Below are 15,614 nucleotides of genomic sequence, written 5' to 3' on the forward strand. Positions count from 1 at the left end.
CTGATAAGTGCCCATTTTGTGGTTCATAGCTATTGATATTTCACTGTGTCCTCCTGTGGTGGAAGGGAAAAGGGAGCTCTCTGGGTCTCCTTTATAAGGGCACAATGCCATTCCTAAAGCTCTGCCCTTGTGACATAATCACTTACCAAAGCCTCTACCTCCTAATACTGTCATATTAGGGATTTTCAACATTTGATTTTTTTGTGGGACCACAAATATTTAGTCTATGCCAGTAGATGTGTATGTGTGTGTGTATATGCATGTGAATGTGCACGCATCCATCTGATTTGATTGTGAATTTTGTATTTGAAATGGATTTTTTTTAAAAAAGCAACTAGAAACTCCTTGGGCTATGGGCTGAATCTGTGAGAGAACTAGCATCCAGTGGATTGTTAACCTTGGTTATGTACTTTGATTCTTCCCAAATACAAATTATTTTCAAGTTGCCCAGTGAGCACAAGGTTGGATTCAGACTCATTTATCTGAAGCCAAGTTCTGTTAATTAACAATTTCTATGATCTTTGAACAGATTCCTCAACTATCTTGGCCTGATTTCCTTAGCTGTAAAAATGAAATAGTATACCACTGTCATGGGCTGTTGAATAGTTTGGCAAACAGGTGCTCAGTAATCAAATAGCTAAATTGTTACCATTATCCTCAGAGTTTCCAGCAAGGCTGAGACAGTCCAGGTGAGAAACCCTCCCCATCAAGTCAGCCTGTGGGATGGGTCAAGTGTGGCTGCTCAGAGCCTAAATATGTCCTTCACCTACAGCAGAGAGAAGGACCTGGGAAGCCCAGGTCACTAGCCATTCCAAAGAGGGGTGGGGCTGAAGGTTGGGGCAAGGGCATTATGACAAGAGCAAGTTGAAAAGGAGAAGCCAGCAGAAAGAGAGACTCGAGTGGGGAGTGCGATTCCCCTGAAGAGAGGAAACCTCCCCTCCAGCTTTGGGTGTGTGGTGTCAATGAACTCACGCACTTGGCTTCCAGGGTCAGAACAAGGAAGTGCCTTAAAGGTGGTGCGTTCACTCCACCATTAGCACCCCGACATCAGCACCCCCGACATCACACTCACCTGGCGTAGAGGATGCCCAGAGACAAGGACGCATCTCATCTACTGTGTGCTCCATCCTTCCCAGGTACAACCACGGAAAGCCATGGCACGCTGGGTGCAAGAGGAAAAAACCGTTTTACCTTGTTTAGATCAGTGTCTTCAGAGAGGCTTTCCATACCCACCTAACATAAGTATAGTCCCCTCCATCTCTGTCTATCAGTACTTTCAGTTATCTTCATGTTAATTTCGTTGATGGATGTTCCCTTGTTTATGTAATTTTCTGTGTGTGTCTCCTATGGTAAGAATGTATATGTTCTGTAAGGTCAGATCTTGGGAGATTTTGCTTATAACTCTTTCCCATCCTTAGAACATGCCTGGTATGCTCAGAAGATAGGTATATGTTGGATGAATTAGGGAACTTTCTGAGTTTCTTCTCTACTCTCATTTTCATGTCTTATTTCTAGTTGTTTACTCTTTTGGTCAATTCACCCTTCATGTTTTTCTGCTGGTTTCCCTTTCATTCTTGAAAATCTGGCTCAAATCTTACTTAGTTAAGTTTTCCTATAGTTATGAGGCAAGAATACTGTGTGAAACTTCATCTGTTTTTTTTTAACTACTTATTTTTGCTTAAAGAGAAAAGTTATGGGGAAAGTAGGGAATCGCTTTTGGCAATGACAGTATCCTCCTTTGAGTCAGAAATAATGATACCAGAATCTCTTCTATTCTACCAACTTCAGAGTTCTTGGAGGGGACAAGCAATGTCACCTCAGTGTCCTCTGTAGCACTAGCATATTGCTGGCTCTTAAGAGGCAGTAGAGTATGCTAGTTTATGTGTGGAGTCAGACTGGATCATGTCCTATTTAGTAGGTGTTTGATTTTGAAATGTTTAACTTTAGTTTTCTCCTTTGCAAAATTGGGACAGGTAGCTGTACTTTTCTCATAGGGTTGAAGATCAAAGTGAGTCTGATCATGCCTGTGAAGCATTTAGCATGGTGTTGTTTACTGTAATAGGCATTCCATAATTTTAGCTATGATTATCATAATTATCATTACTAGTATTATTAGTGACCCAAATGGTTATTGAATTCAATTTTATTATAACAAAATTCATCCTTGAGCACTGGGGTTGTGGCTCAGCAGTTGAGCACTCACCTAGCACGTGCGAGGAGCTGTGTTCGATCCTCAGCACCACGTATAAATAAACAAATGCAATAAAGGTATAAAAAATAAAATAAAATAAAACATGAAAAATAAAAAATTAATCCTTGAAAGGTATCAGCTTTGTTCCATGCAAATGCTAAATTCATTAATTAATCTGAATATTTCTGTAATTAATTATAACCTTTGCAAGCTTTATCACCTAGGCAATATCCATGTGTTTGTTACTGGTCCTTAATAAATAGTACAAAAAATGTGTATTTAAAAAATTGAGAGGGCTGGGATTATGGCTTAGTGGTAGAGCACTTGCGTAGCATGTGTGAGGAACTGGGTTTGATTCTCAGCACCACATAAAAATAAATAAAGGTCCACCAACAACTAATAAAATATAAAAAAAAAATATTGAGAGCTGGATGCAGTGGTGCACGCCTGTAATCCCAGTGGCTCTGGAGGCTGAGGCAGAGGATTGTGAGTTCAAATCCATCCTAAGCAAAAGTGAGGCTCTAAGCAACTCAGCGAGACCCTGTCTCTAAATACAATACAAAATAGGGCTGGGGATGTAGCTCAGTGGTCGAGTGCCCCTGAGTTCAATCTCCGGTACTGCGCCCCCCCCCCAAAAAAAAAAAATATTGAGACAGGTAGATACAATCAAATTAAATGAAACTGCATTTGGACATCAGATTACTTACATTTACTATCTTTGCAAATAAACAAAGTTATGTTGTACTCTGTAGCATCTTTAAATAACATTCTTTGGGAGCTGTGGACACAGTTCAGTGGTAGAGTGCTTGTCTAGAAAGCATGAGGCCCTGGGTTCAATTCCCGGCACTGCAAAAAAAAAAAATCCCTTGGAATAATTAGCAAACTATTATTTTTTGTGGTAAGGATGTTGAAATTTAATCTCTTGGCAGCATACTGTTCAGTATATCTCAAAAATGTAATTCCTCCTTTCTACCTGACACTTTGTAGCTTTTGACCAATATTTCCTCCTTCTCCCAGCCCCCAGACTCTGGAAACCAGAGCCTTTAGTGTGCTGTCAATATAGGTATGTCTACTCTCTGCTTGTGTAAGTTTAACTGTTTTAGATTCCACATATAAGTGAGATCACGGGCTGTTTGTCTATCTGTGCTTGACTTATTTCACTTAGCATGATGCTTTCCAGGTTCATCCTCTATCACAAATAGCAGGATTTTATTCTCTTTACTGACTCAGCAGTTTTCCATTACATGTATTTTCTTCACTGCTGGAGGGATGTGTAGGTTGTTCCCCTTTCTTGCCCATTGTGAATAGTGCTACTGTGAGTGTAGGGGGAGATGTCTCTCTGACATACTGATTTCATTTCCTTTAGATATATATTCAGTCATGGAATCATTAGATCATACAATAGTCTGATTTTTTAAATTGTTTGAGGAAACTCATATAGTTTTCCATAATGGCAATCCTAATTTACTTTCCCACCAATAGCACCGAAGGGTTCCCTTTTCTGTTCCCCCCAATACTGGTTATCTTTTGTCTTCTTGATGACATCCATCTAACAGGTATGAGATGACATATCATTGTGGTTTTAATTTGCATTTTCCTGAAGGTTACTGATGTTAAATGTCTTTTCATGTATGCAGTGAGCTACATGGTCAAAGAGAGACCCTTTCTTTGTGTGTGTGGTATGTGTGTGTGTGTGTGTGTGTGTGTGTGTGTGTGCTGATAGACCCTCTCTTAAAATTGGGAGCCATCTCACCAAAAAGCCAGGAAAAGATAATTTCGGCTTTACTATAAATTACTGCAAATTCTGAACCTGCTTGGAATGCCTGCCCCTGCCTTGAACTCACCCATGCCTGGCTCTCTGGCCAGATAGCAGCCCTCTCTCAAACTTTAGTGAGGCCTCACAAATCTTGGCCTTCCCTGGCCAGACAACGACCCTCTCTGAGGCTCTAATGGTCTTCATAAATTCTGATGCTGGGGCCAGCAAAAATGTAAACTACCATTAGTGTGATGCTCGTCAGAGTTCTGTTATCTGTAACCCCCCTTTTGTGTAACTTTCTGGGGTATAAAGCTGAGCTGCAGGAAAGCTGCAGCTGCTGTCTTGTTCCTGCCACTTTGGGTGGGAGAGGCAGCCCGGCCGGTCGAAATACTAAGCTTGATTTAATTTGATTTTAATTGGAGTCAGTGGTCTTTTCTTGTGTCCTGGTCTAACAGTGTGTGTGTGTGTGTGTGTGTGTGTGTGTGTGTGTGTGTGTGTGTGAATGAGCACCTTCTGTTCTGTGGTCAACACGAATGTGTCAGTCTCCTCGAGTTTTGGAATTTTCATAAAGATGGTTTTATTTGTGAATAGTTAACTATGTGCACTTTCTTTAAGGGGGAATGAAGCCTGAGATCTCCTGTGTTGATTACTCATCATCAGCATATTAATTGACTTAAAAGTGATGACTCCTTGTGCTATGACACGTGTGTATTCCAAATTCTCTATTGGCATGTTTCATACCCAACCTTTAAGATATAGCCCTTATGCCTTAATTTTGAAGGTTCCAAGTTAATCACAGACCTTCACTTATATTTCTCTTCTAACATAAAGTAGGCATGACTGATTAATGTTAGAATTTTTTCTTAGTTTTCTAGGACATGGATTTTTCTAAATGTGGTGAGATAACTACAAATTAGCTGCTCATTTTTAAATGGAGAAATTATTACAGCTTTGAGCATGAAAAATGATTTTATATTTTTACCACTGGCAACAATTATGACTACCTGACTGTTCATCATAGCCTAAAATTTGTAATATAGTTATATGTGTCTTGACATTTTGATAGAGTTCTAAAAAGCCTACCCCCAAAATGGCATTAGTTGTTTAGGAAGTTTGTAGTAAAGTCATCTTTAGAAAACTTTTAGTTTCTCAAAGTGGTACTTCTATAACTTACAAAAGAAATCAATTTTGGCTGCCTTAAATGTGAGTGTGAGGAGTGTGTGTGTGTGTGTGAGAGAGAGAGAGAGATTTATATTGTGCTTGTGTGTGTGAGTGTGTGTGTGTGTGTGTGTGTGTGTGTGTGTGTATGTGTGTATGTACAGCTTTTGAATGTCTGAGTATATAATCACATGTTAAGTTTGACTTTGGGAGAAGCATCCATTTGCAAATAAACAAGCACTCATATAAAACATAACAATCCCAATTTATGAAGGCATGCTTAAGAAAACTAATTTATGTAACTCCCCCCCTACTTTTTTCAGTACTGGGATTGAACCCAGGGGTGCTTTACCACTAAGCCACATCCCCTAGCCCTTTTTATTTTTTATTTTGAGACAGAGTCTCACTAAGTTGCTGAGGCTGGCCTTGAACTTGTAGTCATCGTGGCTTAGCCTCCTGAGTATCTGGGATTACAAGCAAGCATTTACCACTCCTAGCATGACCACTTCTCAAATGTACCTTCCTTCCTTTGCTTCTTTCTGAGATTAAACTTTACCTCCCACCAGAAACCATAACAAATAGCTTGATCTAGTAGTACCATGTCCTGAGCCATTCTTTTCTCTCCAGGAGGCAATTTCTAAAAGTGGAAGAATCCTGCCTCTTCATCCCTTGTTTTATATCTACTTTCTGTTAAATTGTACCTAATAGATGCTTAAGAAAATGTTAAATGAATTAATATTTATCTTTCACAGATGAAGTTTAGAAAGCAGTACGCCAGCCCAGAGGTTCCTAAACCTAGATGGGGATCAGAAATCACCTAAGAAGCTTTTAGAAATCTCAGTCTTTAATCAAAATGCTATTTTAAATTAAGAAATGTAAATATAGCACCACTCTGCATAAAACTGGTCCATTTATTTTTTGTTTCTATGGGATGAAGTCCAAGGTCCTTATACAGTTGAATAGGACCATTTGTAGTCTGGCCCCAGCCTACCTTGCCAACACTGAACTTCTCTTAGTGCGTCATCCTTGTTTATTCTATTCCTTTGTATATGCTATTTAATTGACCTAGACTATTCTTTCCTTTTTTTTTAGGTTAAATTCCTTTTATTTCTTTTTAGACATAAGTGTAGTTTCATCACTTCCAGGAGCCTTTCTTGAATTTCCCAGGCTTAGAATGTAGCATGAAATGTGTCATATATTAAGAAATTAAAGGCAAGGATCATTACTTATCCAGTTGTGGTATTAGTTAAGGGTTATTTGTGAGAGTCATTTTATTTTCTAATGAGAAGCTAGTGGTATTGAGTAAGGTGAAGGTCAAACTTGAACTACTGAGCTTAAGGACTTTGCTGTCCTAGCTTTCTGCTGACTGTCCCAAGAACAAGTTGAAGTTTTCAAGGGATTTTTTTAAACGTTTCTCTATGACCTTTATGTTGGTCATTGGCCTATTCTCAGACACAGCATCATGGTGCATCTTCAGAGGAGCAAAATGAGGTCTTTGGGGAGGGGGCTGGGGCTGTAGATTAGTGGTAGAGCACTTATCTAGCATGCCTTAGTCCCTGGGTTCCATTCCTAGAACTGAAATAAACGAGAGGAGTCTTTGCATGGCCCTAACTAGCTGTGGCTTTGGCGTGATGCAGCTCACATGGTCTGTGCCATTCCCTGCGGGGTAACATGGGGGTGAGGCCAGCTTTCCCTGAAACAAACCGGGTTTGAATTACAGTTCTCATGTCCCCCATCTCTGCACTGTTGGGCAAGCCATTGTACACCTCCAGGCTTCTGTTTGATCATCCGTCATATTAGAATAACGAGTCTGTAACTGTCCTTCCTGTGTATAACGGACTTGGTTTTAGCCTCCAAATTCTCCAGTTTACATCTCCTTCTGGGAAGGCATTTTTTCTGTCTCTCCAACAAAGCTAGTTTGGTAAAGGATTGATGACAGAAAATTCCGTGGCTTGAAAACCCAGGAGGATTCCCTGGGATTGGAGTATGACATTCATTGCAGTGATTTGAAAATGCTTCCAAGCAAGTTAGTTATGGCAGAGGAACGAGAGTGTACACCCCTTGCTGAACTTGAATATGGCCTAAAGCATTGGCTGTGAGCCTGAACCTTCTGCAGATTTCTTATTATTTTTAAAAATATGGTTTAAAAAGTCTATCCCATAATAAATCTATTTTTATTTTATATAACAATGTTTTTCCACTCCAAACCTTCAAGTTAATGTGACAATCTAGTAAGATTCTCCATGTTTATATTTGAGGGTCATGTCCAAGCATACAGGTTTGCCTTAGTTATCATTAGGGAGGTGATGTGAGTTGAAAGGGCTCTGTGGGGTTACCTGGAGCTGGATTTGGGCAAGCTGTGTATATTTACAAAGCATTCTATATTTTCCTCACTTATCCATTTATCACTTCATCTGAGCATCTAAATAGCTCTCTTACCCATAATAAGGGAAGAAAGAGACATATCATTATGTTTATTTGCGTTCTTCTTTTAAATTTAAATTTTTTATTTTTATTTTTGGTACCTGGGATTGAACCAGAAGTTTTTTGGTTTGATGTCATCTCACTTGTGTAGTTTTGCTTTTGTTTCCTATGCTTTCTGGGTCTGGTCCCTTTTGATGTCTGGAGTATTTGTATTCTTATGTGGAGGATGCTTCATGTTCTGTCAAGTTTGGTTCTCAATTTGGCTGTATGATCTGAAAAATCAGCATGAGTCTTTACTTCTTTGAGGTTAGGATTTCAATTGAACTGAAGACTTGCACTGGCTATGGAAGAGTATATTTGGGGGAATTTTCCCAATTCATCCCCCTGTCTGTCCCCCATATGTACATTGCTAATACTTTTCAGGATAGAAAAGTTTCTAGATGCTATTTCAAGTCAAGGTGCTAAAACATAAGGGTTGACATTCACCACACAAAGACGTTCTGCTGATTTGCCCATAAAGCAAAGATCAAGTGCCAGTTGTGATGTGCCTCAGACAAAATGTATAAAATGTACCTAAAGTAAAATGCAAGAAAGCAAATGATCAATTCCATTTTCCCAAGGGCAAGGCAAAGTAGCTTCCAGAGACTGCAGATAACACATTCCTTTGCGAGTAGCCATTTCTCTAATAGTGGTACTAAAGTCTCCACATGTGGGTGAAGGTCCAGGATGTAAAGCTAAGATAGAAAAGCATTAGACAGAGTTTTTTAAATTCCAGGGATACAGGATTTCTTTCTTGGAAACTCCCCTCTGAGTTAGCATGAAGCAAGTGACTTCTGGTCTCTGGCATTGGCTCTGCAAGGTTCTGCATATTCAGTGTCACGTGGTCATAATGCAGCCCATGGAAACAGGTGTGCCAGTCTCTATATGGTAACCAGCCATCTGTTAGGATCATTTTTGGAGACATCGTGAGGAGGAAGCTGTCTGATGGCTGATCATCTTGCTGGTTGGAGTGCTTTGTTTCTGCTCTTTGACTGCGTCTGAGGGACTCTCAGTTGTGCTGGGCCAACTCTGCCATGGAGATGTCTGTTTGCTCTATTACCTCTTTGTGGTGTGTCAGGATACTTGAGGACTGCAAAACCTCTGTGGATTCCCATGTGAACTTTTCAAATGTGGCCTCCTTACAAATATGCTGTCAACCCCATAAATCTAGTGTTAGGAGGGAGGATTGACAAATTCATAAAACATGTCCCTATAGACTTAGAGTCCTCACTTCCTTGCCTAAATGCTGTCCAAAGATTGACCTTCCCAGGAATTGCCAATAGACACAAAAAGACAAGGAGTGTGGAAAATTCCGTGTTAGGCATGATGTCTACATCCTCTTGGCATGGGTGTCAGATCTGAAGCCAGACCCAACTGTTTGCTAGCCTAAATCAACTTCACAACTTCACAAGATGATATTTTCTGTATGATTTGTAAGAAGCACTCTGTGTAAAGTGTACCTGTGTGCATGTACACACATACACAAAGAGGTTTATTTGTAAAAAACTAAAGCAATTTCATCTTATATTCAGGGTTTTGTCTTCTTCCCCCCATTTCCCTTCTTTGTTCAACTAGTGTCCAAGCACTACTTAGAACTTGGGGATAAAGATTGTTCTAGTTTGGATAATGAAAGGCCCCCAAAGGCCTGTGTGTTGAAGGCTTGGTCCTCAGACAGGATGCTATTGGGAGGTGGAGGAAGTTAGGCCATTGGGAGTCCTTGAAGGATCTAGGCTACAAGATCCCAGTCCTTTTCTGTCTTTTTTTGTTCCCATGAGGTGAGCTGCTGCTTCTGCTTCAGTGCAGACCCCAAAGCAGCTGGGCCAACTGATCATGGACTGAGACCTACCAAACTGCAAGCTGCAGTAAAACTTACCTATTTTTAAGTTGTGTTATGTGACATATTATGGAAATAGAAAGGTGACTAACAGATAAAGTCAACTTTTAAACTTTGTTTCTTCTAATTATCACTGAAATGAGTGTGTTGGACTTTGAAAAAATAACAAATTCCTAGATTATTTTTAGTGAAGAACAACAATAAACCTTTACCTCTTTTCCTCTGCTATGATTTAAATGTGTTCCCAAAGTTTGTGTGTTGGAAACTGCATCTGTTGGTTAGTAGATTAGGGGACTAATGAGTTACTGAGAGTGGTTTTGCTATAAAAGTAAGGGGTCTCTTAATTGCTTACTTTGTTTCAACCTGTGATGCTCTGTGCTACCTCAGGACTCAGCAGTCTCCCCACCAGCAAGAAGAACCTCATCAGATGTAGCTGCCTGATCCTGAACTTCCCAGGCTCTGGAACTGTGAGCCCAAATAAAACTCCACTTTAGAAATTATTCACTCTGTGTTATTCAGTTAAAGCAAAAGAAAATGGTCTCTGACACCCTCTATGTAGATCATTGACATCTGTACTACAGGTCGAAAAAGGAGGTCACATCATGGCACGTGGCTTGTTTTCTTTCTTTTTTGTGTCTTTTCATCTGCTTAGTCTTCTTCCAGATCACCAGCCAAACTGTTTGCAACATTGGTGAAGCATGGTATGAGTTTGCTGCTGGTGTTATTAAGTGAGAAGGATTTCAGATCCAATCTGGATGTCTGCTTAGTCTTATTGTTAGCTGTCTTCCACTGTCACAGTGGACAAAGTCAGGAGGACACAGAATAGAAACTCATGAAAATGAACACATCAATGAAGTCAAGACTATTCTATTACAAAACATGGATGCAATAAAATTATAGTTCATGAAAAATGAGGCCAATGTGTAAATCCAGGAGGAAAATATAATGCACACTATTAATATGCAAAACAGATTTCTAAGAGCTAACTGACATTTTGGACTACTGTTGAGATGCTGGAAAATCAGGAAAATATTGACTACTCATTTGCTGAAGGTTCCAGTCGTATCTGATAATGAAAATGTGCCATGGTTCTTTCTGAGATCCCTGGAATTGCTGGTGTCGAAGATGACATTTTTAAGTATGGGAAGAATTTAGCAGAGCAGTTTGGGAAAGGAACTCAGTCCAAGATTATTGGTCATGATTATTTTTTCTATCACCAGACACTTTTTTTTATTGGTTGTTCAAAACATTACATAGTTCTTGACATATCATATTTCACACTTTGATTCAAGTGGGTTATGAACTCCCATTTTTACCCCATATACAGATTGCAGCATCACATCGGTTACACATCCACTGTTTTACATATTGCCATACTAGTGTCTGTTGTATTCTGCTGCCTTTCCTATCTTCTACTATCCCCCCTCCCCTCCCCTCCCCTCCCATCTTCTCTCTCTACCCCCCTCTACTGTAATTCATTTCTCCCCCTTGTATTATTTTTCCCTTTCCCCTCACTTCCTCTTGTATGTAATTTTGTATAACTCTGAGGGTCTCCTTCCATTTCCAAGCAATTTCCCTTCCCTCTCCCTTTCCCTCCCACCTCTCATCCCTGTTTACTGTTAGTCATCTTCTCATGCTCTTCTTCCCTACTCTGTTCTTAGTTACTCTCCTTATATCAAAGAAGACATTTGGCATTTGTTTTTTAGGGATTGGCTAGCTTCACTTAGCATAATCTGCTCTAATGCCATCCATTTCCCTCCAAATTCTATAATTTTGTCATTTTTTAATGCAGAGTAATACTCCATTGTGTATAAATGCCACATTTTTTTTTATCCATTCGACCAGACACTTTTTGTGATGAAAGAATTTAATAAATCCAAACATTTTATTTAGCAATCAAAAAATTCAGGATTTTTTTTCGGGGTGGGGAGATTGAGGGCGGGTGTAAGCAAGTCCAGAATTTCAACAGATTTGTGTTTTGGCTTAATAACCAGATGTCACAGGAGTTTGGACTATGTATATATTTATAAAAACCCATTAATATGCAAGTATTTCAGCATCTTTTTTTACATTTATTTGATTTGTATATTCTCTGACTTTTGATGTACTTCTCAGGAAACAGGAAACCAGCCCTCATTCTGGCTTAATATTCACATCAACGTTTTGTGGATAGGGGGACTATTTTTTTTTAAATTTTTTTAGTTGTGGATGGACGTAATACCTTTATTTTATTTATTCATTTTTTATGTGGTGCTGAGAGTCGAGCTCAGTGCCTCACACAAGCTAGGTAAACACTCTACCACTGAGCTACAACCCCAGCCCAGGGGATCCATTATTAATATATATTTTATAGTTGAGGAACCTGAACCTCAGAGAGGGCAAGATTTTTTATTAAACAAGTATTTTTTATTGGTACATTATAATTATACATAACAGTGGGATTTATTGTACCATACTTATATATGCACATGACATAATTTGATTAATTTCATTCTCTAATTCAACAAGCATTTTGGAATCCCTGACATATGCAAGAAGCTGTCATATGAAGATGAATGACTCCAAAGTAACTAAATAAAATGCTTGTCCTCAAGGTGTTCATCTTCTACAGGACAGACACACAAGTAGAAAATGAGTTGCAATATGATAGATACTAGTGCAGAGTTATAATATACTGGGATTAAAGAGAAGTTGGGTACAAAGCTCTACATTGGGAAGAAAGTGAGGGGGACACAACAGAGGCTTCATAGAAGAAAGCTAAGATAAAATTTAGAGGAACCAGGCAGTTGTTAGGAAATCATCATAGGGAAAGCATTACAGATGGGCTAGCCCTAGAAATCTGTGCTTCTTAAAATTTTGAAGAAATTTTTTTTACGTGTAGTATTTGGAATCCAACCCAGGACCTTTTGCAAGCACTATCACAGAGCTACATCCCAAGCCCACTAAATTTTAATGTGGACACAAATCACCCACAGATTCTGTCAGAAAGCTGGTTCTAATTCGGTGGGTCTGGTGTGGGGGCCTGAGATTATGCATTTCTGACAAGGTCCCAGATAACATTTATGCTGTCTGTCTTGGGAATCCACCTGTAATACTAAGTTGCTGAAGCACAGTTCTCAACAAATTTCAACCTGAGATCTACAAATGTGAGACCTCTGAATAAGGACACAGCCCCAGGAAAATGAAAATGTGAGCTTTGAGAGGAGGGAAAAGGCACTAAAAAGTGGTAGAGAGATAGAAGGGACATCAAAAGAGAATGATGGTTTAGAAGCTAAAGTCAGAGAGTTTTAAGATGGAAAATGTCAATCATCCTAACTGTTCTAGAAAGTTTAGGTTAGTAAGAGGTAGAAATGCTCATTGGATTTAGCATATACATGATCGGTGCTGCTCACCCCAAACATAGTTATCGTGTGGTGCTCATGGCCTGCCCTATCTAGCATGATGATCACTAACCTCATGTGGTTACTGAGCACTTAAAATGTGGCAAGTGTCACCTGAATGAACTACAAATGTAAAACTTATACTGGATTGTGAAGGCTAAGTTTGTGAAAAAAGAACAACTATAAATTTTTTCCTAAAACAGGTGCCGGGGCACACACCTGTAATCCCAGCAGCTCTGGAGCTGAGGCAGGAGGATGATGAGTGAGCCCCTAAGCAACTTACAGAAACCCTGTTTCTAAATGAAATACAAAATAGGGCTGGGAATGTGGCTTAGTGGTTGAGTACCCTTGAATTCAATCCCTGGTACCCACCCCCACCCAAATTTTTTCCTAGTAATTTTTATATTGATTACATGTTGACATGATAATGCTTTGTATATAATGGACTAAAATAAAGGATTAAGCTTAATTTTAGAAATGTTTAAAGTACTGCAGCTCACATTAGAATCGCATTGCACAGTGCTGATCTAGGCAGATAAAATTTGAGCCAAGAGTGAAAGGAAGCAGGGGTGGGGATAGGGTGAGTAGAGGGAAATGTAGGATCTATGCAGGAAAGCATTTTAGAGGAGAGGGACTTAAGTGTATTCATATATTCATAATAAAATTATTTTGAAATTAAATTTTTCTCTAAATAGAGATTTGATGGCAGCTCAAAAGTGTGGGCATGGTATTTTTTAATTGTTATTTGTTAATAACTTGTACTTGGCATTTTACTTTCCTTTGTCCAAGAATTCTTTCCAGAGGACCAGTGAACACTTTTTTAAGTGTTTTTAATGTTTTACTTTTTTATTTCAAATTTAATCTTATTTACTATAATGCAAGTATGTGGTTTCTATTATTTATTGGTACTCTTAAAAGTTTTGGGAACTCGATGATCTTTTACCTTTGTATATTTAATACTTGAAAATATTCAATAGACTTTGTAAAACCAAAATGAGAGAGCAATTATGTTTGTGTTTTAGTCTTTTTTTAATATTTATTTTTTAGTTGTAGTTGGACACAATACCTTTATTTTATTTATTTATTTTTATGTGGTGCTGAGGATGGAACGCAGGGCCTCACACGTGCAAGGCAAGTGCTCTACCACTGAGCCACAGCATTAGCCTCTGCGTTTTAGGCTTTTAATTGTCTTGAATGTTTGTCCTTCTTGTAGTCTCCAAGAATAACTGATTGCTGCCACTTAAAAAAATCACTCATGATTTTTGTCTTCCGACAAAGTTTTTGAATCTCAGATAATGATCACACCTGTTTTTGTCACGTTATTTTGTAATTGCATCTATTAGAAACTAAATTTAAATGTATAAGAAAATTCAGAGATCCTTTCATCCAGTCAATACATGGAATTAATATTAGGTGGAAAATATAGATGAGAGGAAAAAGTATTGGTATACAGAGGCAAAGGGATTTGGATTAGCTAATAAAAATAGGAGTGAAATTAGCCTGATATCGTGGCACAGGCCTGTAATCCCCCAGGAGCTCAGAAGGCTGAAGCAGGAGAATTGCAAATTCAAGGCCAGCCTCAGCAAATCAGTGAGGCCCTAAGCAATTTAGTGAGACCCTGTTTCAAAATAAAAAATAAAAAGTGCTGGGGATGAAACTCAATGGTGAAACGGCCCTGGGTTCAATCCCTCAAATAACAGGAAAACCAAACCAAAAAAAAAAAAAAAGGAGTTAAGTTAGTAAAATGAAGATAAAACTCTGTAGGTTGGCCAGCCAGATGTTAAGGGACGAGACAGACCTTCAGGAAAGAAAAGAAACATAGTGAGTAAACATGTCATGGTTTGGATGTGAGATGTCTCCCAGAAGCTCTTGTGATAATGCAGGTCTTCAAAGGTAAAATGATGTAAATTATGAGCTCTGTAACTTAATCTCTCCATCCTAGGTTGAATGAACAGACTGGGTGGTCTCTGTGGGCTGGTGGGGTGTGGCTGGAGGAGGTGGGTTACTGGGGGTGTGCCCTGGAAGGGTACAGCTTCCCTGCTGCTCTTCTCCCTTTTCCATTTTGTTCCTGGCCCTGCCATGAGCTAGGCAGCTTTCTTCTGTGGGGCCCATCCCCCATGATGCTTCACCTCACTGAGGCGCAAGGCAGTGACTTGGCCAACTGACCATGGACTGAAACCTCTGGAACTATTAGCTAAAAAAAAAACCCAAACCCAAACCAAACAAAACAAAACCCAACAACTAGGGGCAAAAACCCCCCCAACTTTCTCTCCTTGAAGTTGTTCTTATTGTGTATTTTGGTCATAGCAGTGCGAAGCTGAGTAACAAAAAACAGAACCAAAGAATGGATTGCATTCTTTTAATGACAAGAAAGCTGACAGCCAAGAGCAGAAGAGGAATCTGAACAGATCAATTTCAAGGTCTTGTTCAAAGCTTCACTGTTCCATAGTTCCTTCTCAGTTGCTTTAGCACTAGTTCTCCCTCTTGATGTTACTAGCATTAAAATGAGAAAACTGCATGCAAATAAAGTAAACAACAATTGTTGGTGGAGTGGCACATTTATTGAATTCTTCATTGAGGAAAATTCTGGAAAGGAATTAGGGATGATATATGCTGCAAGAAAAAAAAATGTGTCATGAAGTAGGGTGGGAGTGGACTTAAGGAGTCAACTTGAGCCTGTATTCCTGAGAGGATTTCTAGAAACTTATTTCACCATTGGTCTTTCTGATTTTGGTATAACCAGTGTTAGGTAAAATTTAGGCAGTTACAAATCCACATTGTGTCATAGTCTACTCTGATATCAGTGCTTGGCAAGACCCCAGAGATGGAGGA

This window comes from Spermophilus citellus, assembly GCF_964194105.1.
Source record: "Spermophilus citellus genome assembly, chromosome: X".
NCBI lineage: Eukaryota > Metazoa > Chordata > Mammalia > Rodentia > Sciuridae > Spermophilus > Spermophilus citellus.